The sequence below is a fragment of the Paramisgurnus dabryanus genome, chromosome 3 (assembly GCF_030506205.2).
Source record: "Paramisgurnus dabryanus chromosome 3, PD_genome_1.1, whole genome shotgun sequence".
Lineage (NCBI taxonomy): Eukaryota > Metazoa > Chordata > Actinopteri > Cypriniformes > Cobitidae > Paramisgurnus > Paramisgurnus dabryanus.
In genome coordinates this window covers 4,085,471-4,102,362 of record NC_133339.1, presented here as the reverse complement: position 1 = coordinate 4,102,362, position 16,892 = coordinate 4,085,471, and the positions used below count along the sequence as shown (strand labels likewise).

The 16,892-nt window shown below is 36.4% G+C and overlaps 3 long non-coding RNA genes across 5 annotated transcripts; all 3 read left to right on the top strand.

The window, feature by feature from the left end:
* Window positions 1-7,472: 7,472 nt before the first annotated feature.
* LOC135733829 (uncharacterized) lies at window positions 7,473-10,459 on the top strand. Of its 3 annotated transcripts, XR_010527028.2 has the most exons (4): window positions 7,473-7,544; window positions 7,811-8,021; window positions 8,751-8,792; window positions 10,256-10,459. It is a non-coding gene; the product is annotated as an uncharacterized lncRNA (long non-coding RNA). The 3 variants fall into 3 exon arrangements; XR_010527027.2 differs by lacking the exon at window positions 7,473-7,544 and having other exon boundaries at window positions 7,784-8,021; XR_012336426.1 differs by lacking the exons at window positions 7,473-7,544; window positions 10,256-10,459 and adding an exon at window positions 9,024-9,428 and having other exon boundaries at window positions 7,784-8,021.
* A 154-nt stretch (window positions 10,460-10,613) lies between these two features.
* LOC135733828 (uncharacterized) lies at window positions 10,614-12,142 on the top strand. Its single transcript, XR_010527026.2, has 3 exons — window positions 10,614-10,816; window positions 10,919-11,077; window positions 11,671-12,142. It is a non-coding gene; the product is annotated as an uncharacterized lncRNA (long non-coding RNA).
* A 450-nt stretch (window positions 12,143-12,592) lies between these two features.
* Window positions 12,593-13,484, top strand: LOC135733827 (uncharacterized). Its single transcript, XR_010527025.1, has 3 exons — window positions 12,593-12,713; window positions 12,908-12,992; window positions 13,367-13,484. It is a non-coding gene; the product is annotated as an uncharacterized lncRNA (long non-coding RNA).
* The last annotated feature ends 3,408 nt before the right edge of the window (window positions 13,485-16,892 follow it).

Below are 16,892 nucleotides of genomic sequence, written 5' to 3'. Positions count from 1 at the left end.
TACTGGTGCATACCGCCACCCACAGGTCAATGCATTGCAATGCAGGTTAAGACGTCCATCCCTTACGAAAAAGAAGTATACTTCAAGTTCATTATATTAAGTATACTTAAGTAATGTTGGAGTATAGTTTTAAGTATACTTTATGTAGTAAGTGTACTAACATTTATGTTCTAGTAGTAAACTTGTAAGTGTACTGCTTGAATACCGCTTGGGACTAAATTGGCCCACTTTTAGTATATAAAAGTATACTTCTAAGTGTACTATAAGTGTAAGAGTAGTCAACTTTAAGTGTACAACTAGTGCACAATTAGTTCTTCATTTGTACTGCAAGTGAACTCATGAGTATACTAGTAGTTTTCTAGACTTATACTTCAAGTGTACATGCAAATGTTCTGTTAGATTACTCTTAGTAAACTAGTAGGTTACTAATTTTGTGCTGCAGGTATACTTCCAAGTGTTTTTTTTATATACTTTTAGTTAACTAGTAGTTTAATAGTCATATACTGAAAGTGTACATGCAAGTGTTCTGTTAGTGTACTCTTAGTAAAATAGTAGGTTACTTATTGTGTGCTGCAGGTATACTTCCAAGTGTTTTTTTTAATATACTTTTAGTTAACTAGTAGTTTACTAGTCATATACTGAAAGTGTACATGCAAGTGTTCTGTTAGTGTACTCTTAGTAAACTAGTAGGTTACTTATTGTATACTGCTTGTGTGACAAAGCACTTTGACACTGAGGATCCATCTGCAAGTTTTTATTAAACACACTCATATTCCAACAGGAAAGGTCAAACAACAGCAAACACAGCAATGTAGGGCAGGCAAATCTCGTAGTCATGAAACAGGCAAAAGGGTCAGCAATGACAGCCAGTACAAATCAAGACTTTGCACTGACTGAATGTTTCCAGAGAGTTTATATAGGCTGTCCAATGAGTTTCAGGTGGCAGACCAATCAGTCCAGGCATGCGGGATTATGGGAAATGGAGTCCAGAACGAAAGTTAATATTCAGGGGGTTCAGCCATATATATAGATATATATACAACCTCAAATCAGAAACAGTTGGGACACTGTAGAAATTGTGAGTAAAACAGGAATGGAATAATTTACAAATCTCATAAACTTATATTTTATTCACAATAGAATATAAATAACATATCAAATGTTGAAAGTGAGACATTTTGAAATGTCATGCCAAATATTGGCTCAATTTGGATTTTATGAGAGCTACACATTCCCAAAAAGTTGGGACAGGTAGCAATAAGAGTATAAAAGTTAAATGTACATATAAGGAACAACTAAAGGACCAATTTGCAACTTAATTGGCAACATGATTGGGTATAAAAAGTGTGGCAGTGTCTCTCAGAAGTCAAGATGGGCAGAGATAGCCTATATTCTATTGTGAATAAAATATAAGTTTATGAGATTTGTAAATTATTCCATTCCTTTTTTACAATTTCTACAGTAGCTCACTGATAGCATACGAAAGATTTAGCTTCAAATTGAAAGTACAATTAAAAGGTACAAGTAAAAAAATTAATACACATTGTATTGTACTTTAAGTGCAATATATTAATATTTATAGTATGATGTTAAGTTCACTTAAAGTAAAGTTGAGTAGTAAACTACTAGTTAACTAAAAGTATAGTAAAAGAAAACTTGCAAGTATACCTGCAGCACACAATTAGTAACTTACTAGTTTACTAAGAGTACACTAACAGAACACTTGCATGTATACTTTCAGTATGAGTACACTAGTTAACTAAAAGTATAGTAAAAGAATACTTGCAAGTATACCTGCAGCACAAAATTAATAACTTACTAGTTTACTAACACTAAAGATTCTCCATAAAGATAATATACATTTGTACACTACATATACTTTCAAAATTTACTTAAAATATACTGTTTCTAAAGGATGCTAAATAATGTATTTTATAAATATGCTGTCAGTGCATTATTATAATGATAACTTTAACAGACAAAGTAAACCTAAAATAAACTTAAAATAAGTTCAAATTAGTATACTTTAAAAATTGCACAGAACTTTAACTCCAAGTATATTTTTTTAAAGTATACTTTTAGAAAATATACTAAATTATAATTATTTTGAAATATGTTAAAAGTTTAATTGTAAGCAAATATGTTGTAAGCATAGCACTTTCAATATATTCAAATATGGTACATTTCTTTCTAAGTATATTTGTAATGTACTATTGCAAAGTTAAATATACTTGAAATACAATAAAGTATATGTATTTTTCACCAGGGCTATTCATATGGCTTTTTGCAGCTTTCTTGATGTAGCTTTCGTTGTTGCATTTTTACTTTATACTTTTAAGTATATGTCAGTAAACAAGTATAGGCCAAATATACTTAGACATTTCGGTCAGTATAGGTCAAGTATACTTTAGTACAATTTAAGTATATTTCTAAGAAGTACCTAAAGTACATTTTAGAGAAGTACATAAAAAGTAAACTGAAAGTATACTTTCTTATTTTAAGTTTAAAAGAAGAATACTTATAGCACACTTCAATAAACTTCTTTTTCGTAAGGGATTCTTTGAAATATTTCCAAGTATTTAAAGGGGAAATATTCACACACACACATATACATACTGGGGAAAAAAAATAAAAATAAAAAAACTCATATTCTCACATACAACCCTGCACTCTTAAGGAATCTAATCAGTTCCCCTGACTTTACTCCAGGTCCCAGAACTGCAGCCAAACTAAAATCTGAGCATCCTGCTCTTTGTAATTGATCTTTCCACTGCTCCCTGTGACTCTGATATTTAGGACAAACAAGCAATACATGCTTCACCGTCTCCTCTTGATCTGGACACCACATGCAATATCCTGTCTCTACTCTACCAACCCTACACTGAGTGCTATTCAGCAGTGTATGCCCAATTCTAAGCCTAGCAATAACAACTTCATCCCTTCTGCATCCTCCCACTTTAGCTTCTCTCCCAACCTCTGTGTGGATATTATACATGTGCCTCCCTTTGGAACTTAAACTCCACTGGGTCTGCCACTTCTTCATCAGGGCTCTTCTAATAAAAACTTTTACCTCCCCCCTCCCAAACTTAATACTGACCTGTTGGTCTGGTCTCTCTAGAGCGTTTTTGGCTAGACCATCTGCCTTTTCATTGCCCCATATCCCCACATGAGCTGGAATCCACATGAAACATACAGATATATACACCTCTCTGCTCCAGCCTATATAAACATATATACAATTCATTCTTTAGATCCATTCTACAGGATCTATATGACTGTATACTGCTCAGCACTGCTGCGGAGTCAGTGCAAATTAGCACCGTCTCTTGTCCTGTCTCTTCAATCCACTCTAGTGCTTTTATGATGGCAATAATCTCAGTGGTGTACACAGACACCTCATCTGTTAACCTCCAGGAGGCACTAACATCCATACCCTTCACCAACATGGCAGCTGCAGTTTTCCCCGATACAGGATCCTTTGATCCATCTGTATAAACCTGGACATGTCTTGCATATGTACTCAAAATATATTCTATTGCAAACCTACCCACATACTGCTTTTCTTGTTCTTCCTGTGCATACTCTAATATATTCATGTCCACTAATGGCAGGGTAAATAACCAAGGTGGTACTGGTGATAAAGCTACTGTTGGGCTAACCATTCCCTCTTTCAATCCCACTTCCTGTACCCATTTCCTCACCCTCCACCCAAATCCCTTGCCTTTCTTGGTCTCATACTCCCAGCAGGGCTCCATCACCTTTTTAGCAGGATTCCGTTGATTATGGCCCTCCAGATTTGACCAGTAAGCTAATGATAGTTTTTCCCTTCTTAATGCCAATGGCATTTCTCCCAGCTCCACATGTAAACTCTCTATTGGGGAGGATTGAAGTGCTCCACAACAAAGCCTCAGCGCTCGTGACTGTATTCTCTCCAGCTTCATGAGTCGAGAGTCAGACGCAGATCCATAGACAAAGCAACCATAATCCATTGCTGACCGCAACAGAGCATAGTATAATGTCATTAAGGAGGATCGACTTGCCACCCACTCTATCCCTGTCAGACACCTAATAACATTTAATATTCTCTTGCATTTTGTCTCTAATTTATCAATATGCACTTTCCATGTAAGCTTTCTGTCAAACCAAAGCCCCAAGTACCTGGCAACCTCTACCCTTTCAAGTGGCTCCCCATACATGTATAATTTAACATTATCAGCAATTTTCCTATTTGTAAAAAATTCACAGTATGTTTTTGCTACTGAGAATCTAAATCCCCAGTCCCCAGCCCATCCCACAACTGCCTCAATTGCTTGTTGGATCTTATTCACCACAAAATTTATGTTCCTTCCCCTCCTCCACAATGCCCCATCATCTGCATATAATGAGACCTCTATGTCTGGGCTTACACTCTTAAATACCTCATTTACCATGATATTAAACAACACAGGGCTAATAACACTACCCTGGGGTGTACCGTTCTCCACCTCAATCACGGTAGATATTTCTGCCCCCACCCTCACCTGGATTGTACGCCCAAATAGAAAGCTCAGTATCCAGTTAAATAGCTTCCCTCCCAACCCAAGCTTCTTCAGCTGTATCATGAGGCCCTCCTTCCATAGCATGTCATAAGCCTTCTCGATGTCAAAAAAGACAGCCACCAGCACCTCTTTCATTGCTAAGGCTTTCTTAATGTCTGTCTCAAGTCTAATCATGGCGTCCAGAGTAGACCTCCCCTTCCTAAACCCACTCTGGTATCCTGCAAACAGCCCCCTACTTTCCATAAAGTATGTTAACCTATTTACCAACACTCTCTCCATCAATTTTATGACCTCTCTCCACGCTTTTATGACCTCTAGAATAGACTATTGTAACTCGTTACTCGGAGGATGCCATGCAAATCAGGTAAACAAGCTTCAGCTAGTTCAAAACGCTTCTGCGAGAGTTCTTACTCAATCTAAGAAGTATGACCGCATAAGCCCAATTCTGGCATCTTTACACTGGCTACCAGTTAAATATCGTATACAATTTAAAATATCACTAATCACCTACAAAGCCTTAAATGGCCTAGCACCCTCATATCTTAGAGAATTATTATCAGAATACAATCCATCACGTGCATTGCGGTCACAAAATTCTGGCCTCTTAATAATCCCTAAAATATCAAAAGTGTCTAAAGGTGGCAGATCCTTTTCCTACTTAGCCCCTAAGCTATGGAATGATTTACCAACCGACGTCCGAAAATCAGAGACAGTAGATAACTTTAAATCTAGACTTAAAACTTTTCTCTTTAACAAGGCATTTGCATAATAAATAAAAAAATTAATGAATAAATTAAAACCTTTTTTTCGTCAACACTCCAAAGCATGGTAAATGTCATTAATACTCTTTAGTAATATGCTGAAACTTTGAATTGGTTGTCGATTGAGTCTTAATTGCCAAATATGGTCGGTTTGCAATTTTTGGCCTTTTCCCCTGGCCTTAAAAATAGTATGTCATACAGAACCGCTTGCCACTGTACGTTAGTCTTAACGACGGCAGTGGGGCCTCTGGCCTTAGTCAAACGAGTTCTGTTTCTGTTTCTAAAAATCATCAACTATATGTAATACACTTAACCAGCAATAGTTAGCTGGTACATCCTAATAAATAAATAAATTAATGAATAAACTAAAACCTTTTTTTTTCGTCAACATTCCAAAACATGGTAAATGTCATTAATACTCTTCAGTAATATGCTGAAACTTTGCATTGGTTGTCGATTGAGTCTTAATTGCCAAATATGGTCGGTTTGCAATTTTTGGCCTTTTCCCCTGGCCTTAAAAATAGTATGTCATACAGAACCGCTTGCCACTGTACGTTAGTATTAACGACGGCAGTGGGGCCTCTGGCCTTAGTCAAACGAGTTCTGTTTCTGTTTCTAAAAATCATCAACTATATGTAATACACTTAACCAGCAATAGTTAGCCTGCCCGGAACTGAGCTGACTAAAACCACATTACTGTGTGACACTTGCTTTTTATGTGAACGGCCCCTACGCTAATAAGATTTTGTTTCTCTCTCCCTGTCTTGTCCTCAATCCCGAGGACAATAAGACAAACAGATCCAGATCCAGTTCCGGTACGTGTGAAAGTCGGCACACCTCTGATCTACTGGCTGTTCTTCAACGTGATGCCTAGCTGATGCCTGACCAAAGACCACCGGCAGAACCCGCTTAATCTCCGCTTAATCTCCTTCCGTTTCAATGTGTATATATATACCCAGGTCAAAAAGACGTAGTATTTAATGTATTAAAAATATACTTAAAATACAAATAGTGTGTTTATAATACATTTGTATTTCCAACATAATTATTTGAAGTGTATTAAAAATACGTTAAATTGCATTTAAACATATTTTTTAAAGTATACTAGAAGTACACTTGTAATAAATATATACTTAAGTACATTTTTAAGAAATATGCTAAACTTAAGAATATTTTAAATGTATTTATATTAAGTGTACTAGAAGTACATTGGTAATAAATATATACTTAATTACACTTTTAAGAAATATGCTAAACACAAATGTACTTCTAGTGAAGTTTTAGTATATTTGGATAAAACATACTTTTTTCAAAACATGATTCATTAATTGTAATAAGCTAACATTGAACTTTCCTCAAACATTTCAACATTATATCATTCCGATTGCATAATAAACTATTTTTTCAAAGATTTGCTTAAAATCTTACGTTTGCTAGTGTTTATGTTCAAACAACACACGTGACACACGTGACTAAACCTGATTGGTTGTTGTCATAGTAACACGTCACGGTGCTATTTGAAGCTTGTTAAGTTCAGTTCCGTTGTTCACGAGGTGCATCCCAGCTAGCATGTATAATCGGCCCGAGCTCGGCTGCCCTGCGGCAGGTGCGGCTCAGACTCGGCATCGGCGTGTGTTAACCGAGCCGATTGTGCCCCACAGCTCGCTCTGGCACATTCATTTTTGTTCTGGCTGTAAGCACTGGGCCGATTCATGTTCACCGTAACTGGTAACCCAGCTCTGGCTGTATGATCTGGACCACTTTTGGAAATGACTCGGCTTATGTTAAATCAAGGATGGTTTTAATGGATGCCATTCAATGTAGGCGACTTTCTTTAACACAAATGTAGATTTTTAACTCCAACCGTTTTAGTCTGTCCATAACAAAAGACAGTAAAAAACAAAACATGCACAGACAAATCCAAATTAAACCCTGCTGCTCGTTGATGTCCTAAGACACGAAACGATCGGTTTCTGTGAGAAACCGAACTGTATTATATAATTTATACCTCTAATACGGCGCCTTCTTCTTCTTTTGAGTTTTAATGGCGGGTTGCGAAGTAACGTCATAGTTGCATACTGCCATCTACTGTATCGGATGCACGGCTTGAGGGCTATACAGGGACACCCGAAACCGTAGGTGGCGGTATGCACCTATGAAGTTGCTTCGCAACCCGCCATTAAAACTCTAAAGAAGAAGGTGCTGTGCACGGGCTCATTTGACTACGCATAGTACTGTATTAGAGGTAAAAAAATTATATAAATACTGTTCGGCTTCTCGCACAAACCGATCGTTTCGTTTCTTAGGATATCAATGTGTCGTCACGAGCGGCAGGGTTTAATTTGGATTTGTCTGTGCATGTTTTAACTGTCTGAGATTTTGTTACTATTCACATGCATACAGACTGAAACGGTTGGAGTTTCTACATTTGTGTTGTACTGAAGAAACAAAATCACATACATCTTGGATGACCTCGGGGTAAGCTGATAAATATAAAAAATTCATTTTAAGATGAATCCCGTACGTTGGCGGCTGTTTTAAACTGGGTGCTCGGCTCAGACCCTTTTGCCAGTATGAAGCCGATTTCAACGGTAACTGCAGAAAGCGTCAGCACGCTCAGCTCATCACTGGAGTAACGTCTGTACAACGGGTGAGATAAAACTCAACGCCTGACTGAATCATCCATTCCCTTTTCGATCCTACGCCATACGTTAAACTTGAGGTAAGTCTTGTGTTCAGTTTCCTTAAAAAGCATCAACATTCACGCTAAGCATAGTTTCAATCGAGTTCCCGTCACATCATATATTAACTCTATTTCGAACTGTTGCTGATTACATGTTGGTTATTATTGATTCGTTCATGTTCCTTTGACATGTTCATGTACTTTTTTCCAGATGAAACAAACATAAAGAATTCATAATTCATTTAAGAATTATTAATTAGGACAACATCAAATTATTTATCATGTCTGAGAAAAGTAGTGCAAATTTTGGATAATATGAAAGTGGCTCCAACTTTTATGGCGCGAACGAAGCTAGCATTGACTAGCTGGGATGTTAAATAATGGAACGCAATTTTTATTAAATGCAATTTACGTGATTAATATTTACAAGCATAGTGTTCTTTGGAACAAAATTAAGTGGAACAAAATGTTAGCTGGTAGTGCTGTGACAAATCGCAGTTGATCCGAACCACGGTTCGGCTCGGATGTGATTCGCGGATTAATATATACCAGTGTATGGAATGTCACAATTATAGATTTGTGTGTAAACTTAAACATGTCTTGATGGACCCTAATTTATGCACTGTGCAGTTATGCTGGTAGTTGGGTAATGTCATAATGGTTATTGGGTTGGGCTTGGACTAAAAAAGGGAAATTGTAATGGTTTAGTATAATAAGACATTATGTATGGTTTTGTACAATGCTAATCTTTTTTTCTTTTTTCCTCAGGTAATCTTGCTTTTGCTGTTCTAAAATAAACACTGCTCTTAGGTAAGAATGGCTGATCAAATGCATTATTTTAAATCTAATTTGAGACACAAAGCAGTTAAATCGTTGTCTAATTTTCTGCAAGGTATTAAGAACGACAGTAAGCTTGTTGACGATGATCTGACTGATGACTGATATGTGTTATGAGATTAAAACTAGGGCTGTGCAAAAAAATAATAGTGTATCGATATTTCGATCTCTACTGTCTACTGTCTCTACTGTCTAACATCACAGCGCTTAGTCCACCATCGTGGTCTCCAATCTCCATTACCAACAGCCTGAGTGCTACACCTACAGACACCCCAACCCATGCAGCAGCTGGCAGAAGTCAGACATCAGGCCAAACTGGATTTCAAGTAAGAAGGGCGAGATAGCCCATGGAGAGAAAAAAATCACTTTGGTATTAGGGCTGGGTATTGTTTCAGATGTCTCAAATCGATTCAGATACATTAGATCTCAAATTGATTGGATTGCGATTTTCGATTCAATGATTACATTTTCACTGGCCCCACCACAAAAAAAGTAATAAATGAATGAAATAGTTTTTGTAGTTTTTACCCATTTATTCTTGTAATAAGGTTATGACACCCAATATTTTAAATACCAGTGAAAATTAACAATTATCAATTCTATTTTTGATACTACAGCTAAAACTACTAATATCAATTTCTTAGATTAAAGACAAGTTAATAGTTGTTAATAAAAATTAAATGCAAGCAACGCAATATAAGTACAATAGAACAAAGATACAAATGAAGAAATCTGTGCATTTCAGGTAGGTCTAACAGTATTTTTCAGATACAGAAATTGAAAAAAGTAATCAAATTTAAAATAACACGGCATATCTTCACTAATTAGGATTAATCTTTATTTAATATGCACAAAGTTACAAATCGTAATTCAGTGAAAAGCAGGGAGTGACTTCCTCTTTTGTAGTTTGATTAACATTTAAAAACACAGACAGGTGAAGGTTACTACCACTTTAAGACTAATGCACGGATCAAATTATGATAGGCAATGAATGCATTCTTTTTCTACTTCTTCTCATAACCGTCTGTTTACTCGCAAAGGCCGGCATTTTTTTTAAAAATGTGTGAATTTGCAAGGAGAGAACTAGAATTAATTTCGTAATTTGCACGCTGTCACGCAGCTGTAAGCGCTTCCAGTGTGTGCTCTTCTCACATAGCGCATGCAAGTTCTCTTTCGCTTGAATGCTTAAATTGACAAGGCTTAAAAATGCGTGCAAAATGTAAACTTTTATGATCATGCAGCACTGGCCCAATCGGGACATTGACAGTTCCTTCAACCGGAATGCTTTTCAGATATAATGTAATGAAAATAAATACAGAAAAACGATGAGAATTGATATTGAATTGACCACATTTAATTTTTTTTTTTCACTTTTTTTTGCCTATTCCTATTTGGTATATGTGAGGAGATTAAAACATATTTTTCTTTTCTTTTAGCACACCCCACCCTTACATGGCACACAAGTATATGACACACAACACGGGTCTTCTCAGGAGGCTGTGCCTACAGGTAGGAATTATACAAAGTGATCTCTCTCGGTTTACTCTGACATATCTACGTACAATGTTTTGCTAGTAATCTGCTATGCCTGCTTTTTCTTGTGTTCTACAGCAATAGGCTTTACGCCCAGCTGCACTACTTCCTGAACTTCAGCCAGCTCCTTGTTTCCTGTCTGCCATTATTGGCAAACTGATTAATCCAGGTGTGCCTGAGCTTAGTAGTCACAACAACAATAATCAGACACACCTGGATTTATCAGTTTGTCCAGTAATGGCAGACAGGAAACAAGGAGCTGGCTGAAATTCAGGAAGTAGTGCAGCTGGGCATAAAGCCTATTGCTAAGGAGATCCTCATCCAGCTCGATTTTATTAGAGAGCAGCAGTTGCAGACTTCACCCCAGACCCAACACATTTTGGGCTCCCACTTTCAACTATTGAGGAGCTACAATGTTTGTAGGAGACATTAAATAATCCAGATGAGAAGAAGAATTTGGTGAGGTAAATTATGGTTTAATCAGATCATTCCTAAAAGTCAGTCCTCATTTTCACTCATGCTATATTCCTTAAATAACTAATAAGGTACATGTCTTTTTGTTTCAGACTGTTTTTCCTGGAATGGTCGGAGACAAGACTCTTAAAGACACCGTGGGGTGGGTCCTGAAAAAAACAATGAACTCTTCGTGGCGAGACTCATCAATTGAAGTGGGGTCAACTGAAAGCCTGCATTCAAAGGGCTCACTTTGAAAAGTGTGGTTTTGGGTGAGTGTCAGTGCTGGAAACGGCACTGTAGTGACATCCCAGGGCTCTACAGTGCGACTGACTCGATCAGTGGCTGGTTGCATAAACCTTTAAGACTAGTCTTAAAAGTTAGTCATTTTTTTTTCTTCAAGACTGATCATAATTGTATTTCTATACTCAAACTCTATTTAAAACATTAACATCATAACATTATCATAAATTGAAATGCATTAATGCTACTTCTGAGCCTCATTAAACAGTCTGTAAATATAACTAAATCCCACATTTCTGTTATATGCCACCTCTGCAGTGCAAAGATGAATTGTGTTGCTACTGATTTCATTTGATTGGTAACTTATTCTTCCTGATTGCCTCTTATTATTCTAACTCAATTTATGAATTTGAAATTTAATAAGGTTAAAATTTTATAGTCAAATATCTCCTTATAATGGGAAGGTTATTTTGTCATTGATCAGAATGTGCTCCTAAATTTTTGAATGTGCTCCTAAACTAAAAAGAAATGTAAGCGTAGAGCCCTGCATCCAAAATAAGTTTTGGTGGTTTTATGAGTAACATCACATGGTCATGCTGACCTCTTCGTTTTTTTTTTTCAGATGCAGTCCGCCGGAATGCCCTGACCAAAGATAACACAGAAAAGGAGATAGAGCTCCTCATCACCAGGTGGTCGGTGCTAGCATATGACAGGGATGGTGGCCGAATCCAGACAATAGACAGACAATGAATTAAAATGTTTTAAATTTAAAAATTTTGATTTTTGGAAAATTCGTATTTGAACTGATTGTGTGTGTGTGTGTGTGTGTGTGTGCACCTGGTAATTATCACGTTGTGTCCCCACAAAGATAGGAATACCAGTATTTTTGTGACCTTGTGTCCCCATGAGGAAACAAGCTTATAAATCAAACAAAATGATGTTTCTTGTAAATGTGAAGTAGGAGAAGGGTTTCTGTGATGGTTGGGTTTAGGGAATGGGGTAGGTAAGGGGAATAAAATATACAGTTTGTATGGTATAAAATGCATTACGTCTATGGAATGTCCCAACAAAACATGGAAACCTGTTTGTGTGTACGAGAGAGAGAGAATGTGTGTTCAAGTGAATAAAAAATGCATTAAACGTGAAATCCTTGTTCTTCCTTGTGTGTTTTATTTTCAGTTAATGTTGCATAATGGTTGCTTAGCAATTTTAGTATTAACCAATCAATAAAATCAATCAATTAAACAAGCCCAAATAAGGAACAGGATTGGAGGGGAGCTTACGTCCTCTCACTCGGGGTTCCGCAATCGGGCCGCGTTAAAAGTGAGTGCTCGGCCGTGTCTTCGGGGCGCGTGAAAACCGAGCGCTCGCAGAGCAATCGGACCTAGATTCATGCCGAGGATCGGCCGAGTGTTCCAGCATTAATCGTTCCGCTTTCGGCCCGCGCAATTTTTGCTAGCTGGGATGCGGTTGCTTGCAGTAAACGTATAAACTGTTTAATTAGATGGCGACTCTGCATTAAACGTATTTATTTAATTAATCGGCGATCGTATTTCACCAGAGGACTAAGATAAAACAACTCGATTTAAAATGTGAGCAGTTTTAGTGGATCTGACGTCGAGGGAAAAAGTATTTTTGTTTGGAGATGAACGAGACAACACGAGGGTAAGTGATGACAGATTTTCGCATTTCTTTATTAAGTTAACTATTAAATAAGTAAACATTACATTACATTTAACCCAGCTTTTTTATGTAACGTTATGTCTGTGTTGCGTGTTGGAACATCTTTATTTTCTGACTAACGTTAGGCATTTCTCTTAAGCATTTCAGAAATCATTAAAACCTTTCATTTTTTTTAGCACAGCGACATAAATATGACCAACCAGATCCCAAGTAGACAGGAACAAATGAAGATATAGCGCATAGAAAGACTTATTCTTGGTGGTAAGTTTGTTGTTGCTATTTGTTTTCACGTTTAAGTTTTTCTAATGTTTCTCTTGCAACGCTAACGTTAGTTTAAAATGAATGTTTGAGCTGTCTTACCTGAAAATACCATGATATGACCATATGGTTATTATAACTCCAGTAATGTTCAATGGCTAATGTTTATATCAGTTCAATCTTGACAACCATTGTCTTTTTGTATATTTTTAAATGTATTTCTAATTACATATGGACACAAAAATGACATTGTAAGAAGGGATACTTTTATGAGAGATTGTAAAACTGCCGAGGCTGGGTTTGATTATATTATATTGTCTTAAATATATTGTACTCGGGGTAAGTAATTCATCATTTACCTGCCTGTTGTTTTTCAGATCAACTGCTATTGACATTTTTGAATCGGGACAAATGTGGAGTGATTCGGAAGAAAAACGTTTGCAACACATCCATTCCAGGTGGCTAATTTCTGTCCTTTTGAATTATTCTTGTAAAAACCGTTTTTTTTTTTATTGTAAAGCTGTAAGGGACTTGGCCTAGTCATCCTTGCATATACCATTTGGCAGGGCACCAGACTAACTTTTTTTACTAGCACAGTGGCCCCCAACTGAAAATTTTAGGGGCGCAACCAGAAAATTTAGGGGCACACACGGTAAAACAACATGCTAACCAAATATTCACATGTCTACTAATTTATACTGTATTACTAATAAAAACTTTAATTATAGATTCAGAAACTACAATGTGCTGTTTCAAATTCAGTGTCATATCACAAAAAAAAAGTCAAATTTGCTGGTCGCACATGTGCGACCGGATGTAAAATTCAGTGGCACACTATCAAATTTAGGTGGCAAAATGCCACCATTTGATAGCAGTCTGGAGCCTTGTTTGGCATCATTTCTGATTTCCTTAAATCTCCTTAAACAGAGGTGAACCTTAAGTTTGCAAGACCACAATAGACGAACAATGGAAAATGATCTAGGTTCAAATAAAACACAATTATCAATGTAAAACATATCCTGTAATACACACAGGTTGTTTTATTTCATGAGCCTGTTCTAATCCTATCTTCATTCCCACTTGTAGAGTGCTGTGACAAATAAAACTGACACGCTTGATGAGGACACAGTCAAAGCTTTAAAAGGTAAACTGAGAAGTTAACAAAACTTCCATACATGCATATCTATGCCAATTTATTTTAAACATGGATAGCCAAATGTTCATTCATTATTGGTTAATTGGTATATTCTGTTTCCTTTTCACAGACCGTGTGATACAGCAGTCTTCAATTACTACGGTGTCTGAATTGCAAGAAGAAATTACCATCCACTTAAACATGTGACATCTAAACTGTTTTGTGTTTTAGTTCAGCTTTTTATAGGTTTATCTTAAGTTGGTTAAAGGCGGAGTGCACTATTTTTGAAAGCCAATGTTAACATTTGAAATTACCTAAACAAACATGCCTCTACCCCAATAGAATCTGGACCTTCTTTTGATAGAGTCACCACACACATACGCAACCCCGGCAAGGATGTCAGTTAGTAGACACGCCCCTTACTGCTGGTTGGCTACAAGTGTGTTTTGGTAGTCGGCCCAATTTCCTTTTCCAAAGCGTTTTTCAAACATTGTGCACTCCGTCTTTAAATTGCACTTAAACATTTTTTTTTCATTAACTTTTTATGCAGAGAATTACATTATGATTATTATATAATCATTGCTTATGAATATTTAGTGATTGCATATTCATAGTGTACTTTTCATGAATACATTTATTGTTAATGTTGTACAATTTGATAGAAGTAGCTCTGAAATTGCATTTCTCTGATATTTGTTTTATATGTTTCTCTTTGGTCAAGAGATTATGTATGTCTCTGTGCTTGCTTGATTAATTTACTTTAGATATTTTTGTAATGTACACAACACAATATGAAGTATATTAAATTGTTCTGTATTCAAAATCTGTGTATGTGTCTTAATATTTAATGATTTTAATATAACATTTTAAATATTACAAACAGCTTTATAATAAAATAGTAGTGTAATGCTAATACATTTCTATTAATGTAATGCTAGTATATTTCTAATATGCTGAAGTACTATTAAAGTGTTCTTAAAGCACAGTTAAATTAAGCTTTAAATGTATTCTAACTGTATTTTTAAGTGTATGAGAAGTGCATTTCAAATGAATTTTAAAGAAGTACACTTAAATTGCACTAAATATATTTGAAGTTGTTCCAATTTAACACAATTTCAATATATTAAATATAATGCAAATAGATTAAAATTGACTTTAAATATATCTTGAAATGCATTTAATATATTTGAAGTGGGTTCAATATAATACATTTAATATGCATTTAGTATAGTAGCTTTTAAATATATTAAGTATGTCCCAAAAAATACTATTTAAATATATTTCTTTTTCACCTGGGTATATATATATATATATCTCCCAAGGGTTTTTTCCTCCTAGGACTTTTTTTTACTTCCCCGGCAAAAATTCCGGGGGTTTTTTTCTCCTAGGGGGTTTTTCAACCCGGGGAGCCAGCCTTTTTGGGCTTAACTTCTATACGTTACATTAGTAATACGTTTGCTTATAATGTTGGTTTATAGCCGCAGCAAATTTAGCTGCTTGTGCTATCGTGTATTATGTTATGCTATCTGTCGATTTTCTGTGCTTTTCACTACATCTATTATGTAAAGCTGCTTTGATACAATTACCAAATTGTGAAAAGCGCTATATAAATAAAATTTACACATATTAGACGTAAGCGCAATAGGCCTACTGTATAGCTGGTTGCTTTTGAAGGATCCTTCCCTGGCTTAGCTATTGGAATAACCAGAGAATGCTTCCACGCAGCTGGCACCTTTCCTTCTGACCATATTCTATTGAATATTTCCACTACCTTATTAAGCACTACATCAGATACATGTTTCAACATTATATAGCATACTTCATCCTGACCTGGTGCAGTATTGGAGGTATTAATAAGGGCCCTTTTAAGCTCAAATAATGTAATATCACTATCCATAATCCCGCAACACTCTGTTTGCCTTTCACATACATTTTCCCACTCTCTCAAGGATTTTGTCTCCATTCCATCCACTGTTCACCTAAATTGCTTGAGCTATGAGCCTTGGCAAATGCAGTTTTCAACAGCTCCGCCTTATCCTTTGCAGAACTTGCAACATTATTTCCCTCAACTAAAACAGGAATTGATCTCCCTTTAAATACCCCCATCATCTTTTTAGCCATACCCCACACCTGTTCTATCTGAACATACGTTCCAAGTTCACTACAGTACTCCCTCCAACATTTCTTTTTTGCATCCTTAATTATCTTTCTTGCCTTTGCTCTTGCACTCTGATATTGCACCACTTTCTCAGGGGTGAGCGTCCTTCGCAAAACCCTAAATGCTTTATTACGTGCCTTAATTGCCTCAGTACATTCCTTAGTCCACCATGGTACTATCTTCCTCCTACCTTTCCCTTGGGATCTAGGAACGGCAGCTGCAGATGCATCTAAAAACATATCAGACAGGCTCTTTGCCATATCATCGACCTCTCCTATGATCTGTACCTGACCCACTCTGGCTTCACAAACTTCATTGAACAATTCCCAATTTGCCTCTCTCCACTGCCACTTTCCTGGACACCAATTCACCTCTCTACTTATTTAACAGCTATTTTACAAATTAAAGGAAAATGATCACTTCCTATGGTGGTATGCTCCAATATATCCCACTCACTTAACCCAGCTAGTGTACTAGACACACATGTGAGATCCAGTGCTGATAATGCTCCAGTTCTAACATTCACTCTAGTGCCTCGCCCATCATTTAGGCATATAAGTGTCTCATTGTCCATGAACTCCTCTACCACTTCACCATTCCTATTTGTGAT